The sequence below is a fragment of the Halichoerus grypus genome, chromosome 8 (genome assembly GCF_964656455.1).
Source record: "Halichoerus grypus chromosome 8, mHalGry1.hap1.1, whole genome shotgun sequence".
NCBI classification, from domain to species: domain Eukaryota; kingdom Metazoa; phylum Chordata; class Mammalia; order Carnivora; family Phocidae; genus Halichoerus; species Halichoerus grypus.
This window is the reverse complement of record NC_135719.1, coordinates 141,814,067-141,820,648: the sequence shown is the minus strand read 5'-3', so window position 1 is coordinate 141,820,648 and position 6,582 is coordinate 141,814,067. Positions and strand designations below refer to the sequence as shown.

General features: G+C 55.1%; 1 long non-coding RNA gene across 1 annotated transcript in view; it reads right to left on the bottom strand.

Annotated features, from left to right (window-relative positions):
* Positions 1-2,066: 2,066 nt before the first annotated feature.
* LOC144378885 (uncharacterized) overlaps positions 2,067-6,582 on the bottom strand; it is an 11,961-nt gene continuing 7,445 nt past the window's right edge. Inside the window, exons 2-4 of the long non-coding RNA XR_013440821.1 lie at positions 2,717-2,795; positions 2,472-2,522; positions 2,067-2,090 (exon numbers count right to left, since the gene is read on the bottom strand). This is a non-coding gene — a long non-coding RNA (uncharacterized LOC144378885). The remainder of the gene's footprint in view (positions 2,091-2,471; positions 2,523-2,716; positions 2,796-6,582) is intronic.

Genomic DNA, 6,582 nt, shown 5'->3' with positions numbered 1-6,582 from the left:
GGCTACATTACCTCTTACCACAAGTGTTGCAACTGCTTCTTAATGGGCTTTCCTACTGCAGTTTGCCTCCCTTAACCCATTTTCCACACTGCAGGCAGGGTAACCATTCCACCAGCCACATTTGACCTTGTAACTCCACTGCTGAAAACCTCTAAATCAACCCAGCCCAGCTGTAGCACTTAGGATCATGCTCCACATCTTTGGGATGGACCACAAGGCCCTTCAGTGACCTGCTCCCTGCTGATCTCTTCAACCACATCTCTTGTCACCCCCCCTACTCTCCCTCTCTCCAAAAGCATCACAGGCTAGCCACATGACATAACACCCCTTTCCTGAACTGCGTGATCCCTCTGGCCTACGGGTCTCTACACAGGCCACCCACCCCTTTGCTCTCCACTTCCCCTCCGCTTCCCCCACCACTGGTTACCCACCTGTCAAGGCTCAGCTCCGAAGTCACCACCCCCAGGAAGCCTTCCTTAACAACCTCCACCACTGGGGTTGCCACATTTAGAAACAAAACAAAACATGGGTATACTTATATTAAAAAATGATTTCTTGTTTCTCTGAAATTCAGATTTAACTGGGCATCCTAGATTTTGTCTGGCAACCCTACCCACCATCCCCCAAAGTAGGTGGCAATGGGAAAACTATTTTTTTGTTTTGAACATGCTGAGTGTGAGGTGTTTCTAGGACATCTGGATGGAGGTGACCAGATGGCCAGTGGGGATTTGGGTCTGGAGCTCATAAGAGGTGTGGGCTGTGCATAGACAGTTGGGGGTCTTCAGTGAACAGGAGGGTTAGAGCCACTGGAGGGGACAAACGCCTCTCCTCTGTGTTCTGGTGGTACCAGTTCCTTTCTTTAACCTGAAGACTTAACACGCAGTATCATAGTTTTCTGATGACTTGTCTCTATCCCCACAAGACTGTGGGCTTCTTCACATGGGAGACGTTGTTTTGTATAACACCTGGAATCCAGACGCTGTCAAGATTACAGCGCTCAGAAATTCAGCTTCCTGGTTCTCGGCGCTTCCTGCTCCGCAAGGTTGGCCATGTGGCCCCTCAGAGATGGACCCCTCAACTTCTGGCTGGGAGCCTCCACTGCCAGAAGAGAAGGGAAGGCAGGAAGCCAGCTCCAAAGGAGGAGGGGGGGCTCACCCCAACCCTGACAAAGCTCCTTGGGCCCCGTAGCCCACGGTTTACTTGTAGACTGCCTTCAAGCTTCTCCATCCAGCTGACACCAGGGAAGAGAATAGTGTCATATTTTGAAGAGTTGCAGTGAGCCCTGTAATAGTAAAATTAATAGCCAACAGTTACTGAGCAACTACTATGTGCTAGACACTGAGCTCAGCTTCACGGGGAGCATCTCACTGAATGCTCACTGATATCCAGTGAGGTAGCTCTTATACCTCCAGTCTGCACATGAAGAAATTAATGGTCCTCATTCCCTCTCTGGCCTCCCTTCCTACCACCCTCTCTCCCTCACTCCTTCTGCTCCACAGGCTTCCTAATGTCCCTTGAACATGCCAGACCACTCCTGCCACTGGGCCTTTGCACATACCATCCCCTCTCTCTGGGATATTCTCCCTGTCATGCCATCACTCCCTCACCCTGTCGGGTCTTTCCTCCATGTCACCTTCTCAGGGAGGCTCTCCCCTCCCCTGGCATTTCCTGTCTTCCTCAGCACTACCACCATCGAACATATTTTTCCTTATTTTTCTTGTCCCTTGTTCCCCCTGGTACGGAAGCTCCCCTCCAACAACAGTCTCTTGTGCACGACTGTATTGTCCCCACCAAGAACAGTGCGTGGCACACAGCAGCCCCTGGCGAACTACCTCCCGGACGAAATGAGCCACCTGCCATCCCGTGCCCTCTGCCCTGAATGCTGGTGGTGTCCTCTCTCTTCTCAGGGAGGTGGAAAACTGCTTTGACCCAAAGCTCACTGAGATCAGACCCTTCTCAGTGAGCGAGGGGTTCAAGATCCTGGTGCCCATGATGCAGCGGCCGGGCTGGGTCCAGCTCCAGCGTTTCTACCACCTGCACAGCTATGTCCTCCAGCTGCTTGCCGCCGCCACACCACTGCTGTCTTCCTCCTACAGGGCAAGGCCAGGGACACAGAGAGGCTCTGATGAGAGAGAAGTCTGACACAGCGTCTCAGCCCTTCCCACTAAGGTAAAACCCCAGCTGTCTCTGCTCCCGAACGCAGTGAGCCCATCTCAACAGCCACCCTCTCTGCCTTTGCAACTGGGGGGCTGTGACCCTTCTGGTCTCGGGGCCCCTGATGAGAGGGAGAGGAGACCGTTCACACCCTAATCGTTAGGCAGGATTCAGCTGAACGCTCCTGCAAGCACTGGAAACTGGTGTGCCGTCCCAGGGAAGCATCCAACCTTCCTCTGAAAGATTTACGGTTCGTGTTAGGGGTTTAAAGCACGGAGCTGTTGGAAAGGACCGAGCAATATTTCACTTAGCTTTACCCAGCATCTCTCAAACAGGATCTGAACATGCCATGCATTTTCACATAAGACCTAGAAACAAACAATGGAAGTACAATGGAAGCCATGGTTGGAGAATTGCCTCCCCGGCCATTCACTGATATATTCACCGTGACCCGTGAGTGACCCAGTGGGAGCCAGGACCAGGCCTCTCTACACCTGGTCATGGCTTCCCAGCCACCCGCACTTCCCTTCCCTCCTCTTTGCCATGCCCTTGATCAACTCACTTGCTCCCCTGAGGTACTCGAGGTCTCTGCTACTCGAAGTGTGGCCTATGGACCAGCATCAGTGGCTTCATCTGGGAGTCTGACAGAAATAGAGGATCTCGGGCCCCATCCCACACCTCCTGACTCAGAGTCTTTAGTTTAACAAGATCCCAGGGGATTCACATGCACATTGTAGACTGGGAATCCCTACCCTGGGCTCCAGGCAGGTCCCGCTGCTTCTGGGTCCACCTTCAAGATCCCCAGCCGTTACAAATCACCAAGCGCCATCTCGCACGTGCCTTCTCGACAGCCATCATTCTGTCTCAGCACGTTATGGGCCGGACCACTCTTCACCATGGCGGGGAGCGGGGTGGGGGGGGCTCTATCCTGTGCATCATGTGATGTTTGACAGCATGTCCGGATGCTCCATCTACCGGATGCCAGTAGCACGACCCACCCCCAGCCCCGGTTGTGACCACCCCAACAATGTCTCCAAACATTGCAAGCTATCCCCTGGAAGATAAAGTCTCCTTTGTGCTACGGGATGAACCCAGGTGCAGACTGTGGGCTCCTGCACCCCACCCGCCCTAGGTTCTCATCACGACCTAAGACCTGGCCCACGAGTCATGGAGCGAACCGCCCTGAGCTAAGGGTCAAGGTTTTTACCGCGACAGAACTGTCTCAGTCCCTAGCCCCCTGCCCCTCGAGAGGACTGAGAGACTCAGCTCTCCTCCCCATTGCTTGGTCCCCTGCAAGGCGCCTGCAGCTGTGAGAAGACTGTTGGCTCAACTGGCGGTGAAGACAGGGAGGCCAAGGGCAGATGCGTTCTCGGCACTCAGTCTCCGTTTGGCCTTGACCCCAAACAGCCAGGATCGGGCCCTCCTGCTGGCAGGGCCCCTGTGTGCTTTTCAGGTGCAGACAGGGAAAGGTGAGCCAGGAGGAAATAGGAACTCTGGCTCACAGCCCTGCCTCGGGGCCACCCTCAGGCAGGGTCATGAGGCAAGGCTATGTGTGGGGCCCAAGGAAAATGGACGGACAGACAGGCAGCCTCCTAGATGGCGGGGCCCAGTGGCAGGCCAGTCTGGCAGGCAGCAACCCGGCTTGAGGGCGAGCTTCAGCGGTGGGTCCAGTCCTTGCTCTTTAGAAACCGTATAACTTGGGGGAAATCATTTAGCCTCCTGGGCTCTCCCTATTCTCCCGATGAGAAGTGGGTAGTGGTAGCACCCAGCTCCCAGAACTCTGTGAGGACAAAATGAAATCCCCTTATAAAGTACCTGGCACAGGTCTGTTCACTGAAGGCACGCAGTAGACGCAGCTGACATGGGTTTTATTCTATTAATCTACGAGCACTGAGATTGCTGGCCGGGGCCATTCGTTAGGTGATATTATTTCAGCTCTGTTTTCGCCTCTCGTTCCCCCAACTAGAAGGAGGAGGCTGTATTTTCCAAAATTCTCTTTATCTGGGAACAGCCAACTGGAGCAGCTCCTGCCCTCAATGGGCATGCCGGATATATTCAGTTACCACGCAGGAATCACGGGCATTTCTCTGCAGACCATCCCCATGAAGATCTCCAGGATAAGTTAGACGCCCCAGGTGTCTGGGCCATTTATAATGCACCTCTCTTCCTCCTTCATTCAACACGCACCCGGGGGCCCCCCAATGCCATGTCTGTCCCATGCCCTGGGGCACACGGGGCTCCCCAGCTGGTGGGGAAGTCAAATGTGGAAATGGTGAGTTACAACACCCCAGTGGTCCTGAGGAGAGCTGCTCCGGAGGAGAGGGCTGAGCCTCATTTGGGAGCGAGGGGTGATGCCCCCTTTCCCAAGCTCACCACGAAGGCAAGCGCCCCTGCTCTGGGGAGCTGGGAGGGGCTGTGGAGAGCACGAGGCCAGGTATGTTTCTAAAATCCTGACCCCTTCCTGGAGGACAGCGGAGTCCCCTTGGGGTTCCGTAAGAATCAGAGGCGAGGCCCCCTGGATTTAGTCCTGAAGTCCTAACACCATTGTGGGATCTCTGGGGAATAGAAAGGGGAATTGCCCAGAAATATTAACTAACTTTGCGAGAAGGTGAGTAGTGGGGGGGCATGAGTGGGGGCAGGCAGGATGGGGAGTGGGTCCGCGGTGAGCTGGATCTGGCTCCAGAGGGGTCTTGTCAGCCAGGCTGAGATGCTGGGACAGTTGCCCTGTGAACTGGGGGAGGAGGGCCACCAGGGGGCTATAAGCAAGGATGGGATTGTGTCTGAGCTTCAAGGAGCTCAGGCCAATGTCCTAAGGAAGGGGATTGCTGCAGAGCCTGAGGCTCCGAGGGCGGCAGGTGGATGAGCTACCCAGTGACCACACAGGCAGGTCTCAGAGAGAGGCAGTGTGGACAGTGAGAAGGGTGGAGCAGAAGAGGCATTTGGAGGTGGAAATACCGGGACTCACTGGCTTGGGGACGAGGAGTCAATAAAAAGGATACCGGCGCTCTGAGGGGCAAGGGGAAAGCAATGAGAGGCAAGAGCGTCGCATGAGCACACACGGTGACGGGGCAGAGGGGACCCTGCCGTAGAGGAGGGACTGCACAGAGCAGGACAGCGAGCCCTCCAACCAGGCCCGACGGGGAGAGACAGCATCCGTGATCCCTTTGGTTGCAGAAACAGTCTCCACCAGGGGACAGGACATGCCAGGTCATGCATCTAGTCTCGAAAGAACCGGGAGTCGATTGCAAGTCTCCCGCCACAGGACACAGCCTCTCCACCTGGCCTTCCTCCCCAGCAGAGAGGGTTTGAGCTCAGACTGAGGGGCAGCGTGGCCACCCCCGGAGGAAGGGCAGCTCCTGCTCAGATCAGTGCTCTGAACCTCCATCCCTGCAGGTGGTGCTCACAGCAGAGCTGACCATGGATGAGACAGGAGCAGAGGAGCAGAGGCAGAGGTCCCTCCCCAGATCCCATCTTCCCCCCTTTCATTTCAACCGACCTTCCCTGCTATTAATGTTTGAAGAAGGCAGCAGCAACCTTCTCTTCATGGGGAAAGTGATGAATCCCATAGCAAAGTCATAGTCAGGTGACCAGAGGACCTGCCTCCCCTCCATCTCCACCATCCTGGGCTCCTGAAGAAAAAGGAAAACCAAGACTGATGTCTGCTGAGCACACAGCTCATGGGTCTATCTTCTGGTCTTTGCACAAAACCCCTCTGAGTCATTATCCCCATTGCACAGATTAGCACACCAAGGTCCAGAACAGGAGCACGATCACAAGCCAAACTCACTGCCCCAACACCAATATTCCTGGGAGGATCTGCAAACTCAGATCACTCTCATGACCTTCTGGCAGCTTCACATCCCCGGCTGGTTCTGGACTTCTTCCTCTGCCTGCAGTCAGTTCGTGCCCTTGCTGCCTGGACCTTGGCAGACCTGTGTTCCTTTGGAGAATTGGCTCAATAACGCAGCAAATGACCGCCTTGTGCGAGGGTGCTTTGGTGCCGCTGGGCTAGCAGGCCCCCCGCCCCTGCATGACTTGGGGAACCTGCTGTGAGTGGCCTGGGCACTATTTGTGGGACGTGGAGGATAGGACTGTCTCATCACCACCACGAGGGGCCAGCTGGGTTCCAGGGCCCTCCACAAGTCATTGCAAAGATACCATCACTGCTTCACTACCTCGCCACAAGCTCAAGTGTCCTCTCTCTGACCACCGCCTCCTTTCTCTCCAGCTCATTCCTTTTGGCATCCAACCCCAACAATCCTTCAACCCACTGGGATGCATGATCCATTGAGCTTACCAGTTTCCACCTCCCTCTCTTCCTCCAGCCTTTGCTTCCTCCTCACCCTGCTTAAATTCCATGACCACCAGTACTCAGCTCCTCTGCCTTCTCTGTCTTTATCATGCCTGCTTGGCAAAACCCTCCGATTC